The sequence below is a fragment of the Triticum dicoccoides genome, chromosome 6A (assembly GCF_002162155.2).
Source record: "Triticum dicoccoides isolate Atlit2015 ecotype Zavitan chromosome 6A, WEW_v2.0, whole genome shotgun sequence".
In the NCBI taxonomy this organism is placed as follows: Eukaryota; Viridiplantae; Streptophyta; class Magnoliopsida; order Poales; family Poaceae; genus Triticum; species Triticum dicoccoides.
Window position 1 is genome coordinate 538,552,988 of NC_041390.1, and position 1,062 is coordinate 538,554,049.

Below are 1,062 nucleotides of genomic sequence, written 5' to 3' on the forward strand. Positions count from 1 at the left end.
GCAGTCGGTGGCCACCTACTTCGCCCACATGAGGTCCCTTGCAGATGAGCTCACAGCTGCTGGCAAGCCCATCGATGATGATGAGCTCATCCCCTACATCACCTCCGGCCTCGACATGGAGTACCAGCCTCTTGTCTCCTCCAACAACGCCCGCACCAAGCCCATCAACCTCGACGACCTCTACGCCCAGATGAGCAACTTCGATCAGCGTCTCGCCCTCTACAGCGCGGCGGGATCCGATGGAGGCTTCAAATCCTCTGCAAACGCGGCCTCTCGCGGCCGCGGTGGCGGCGGACGCGGCGGCGGCGGCGGCTCATCCCGCTACCATGGGCCGCAGCGCACCAAGGGCAAGTCATCAGGCGGCGACGGTAGCCCTCCTCCACGCGGCAGAAATGGCGGCGGCGGTCGGCCCTACAACAACAGCAACAAGGTTTGTCGCGGAGGCCGCCCCCGCGCTGCTCCTGACGTCCCGCACTGCCAAATCTGTGGCAAGGCAGGCCACACCGCGCGAGACTGCTGGTACCGCTACGAGGAAGATGAAGAATCTTCCCAAGATGAGAAGGTTGCGGGGGCAGAATACGACTCCTACGGCGTCGACACGAACTGGTACGTGGACAGCGGCGCGACAAATCACATCACAGGGGAGTTGGAGAAGGTGACCATGCGCGAGAAGTATCGCGGGCAAGACCAAGTCCATACCGCCAATGGAGAAGGTATGAGCATTAGTCATGTTGGTCATTCAGTAATAAAAACTCCCTACAAAAATATTCGTCTCAGATAAATCTTGCATGTCCCTAGTGCATCGAAAAATCTCCTTTACGTTCATCGCATTGCCATCGATAATCATGTATTCCTTGAATTTCATCTGTTTTTCTTTTTGATCAAGGATCAGGTCAGGAGGAAAATCATCTATGGAGGTAGATGCGTTCGAGGGCTCTACCCGTTGATTCCGGAGCTTAGGAGATTGAATAAACAAGCCTATGGTGTCACCAAAGTGTCTTCAACACGATGGCACGATTGATTAGGGCATGTCATTTCCTTTGATTGATAAATTGCTTAGAA

The 1,062-nt window shown here is 55.1% G+C and overlaps 1 pseudogene; it reads left to right on the forward strand.

Annotated features, from left to right (window-relative positions):
- The first annotated feature begins 67 nt into the window (after positions 1-67).
- LOC119319788 lies at positions 68-206 on the forward strand (annotated as a pseudogene).
- The last annotated feature ends 856 nt before the right edge of the window (positions 207-1,062 follow it).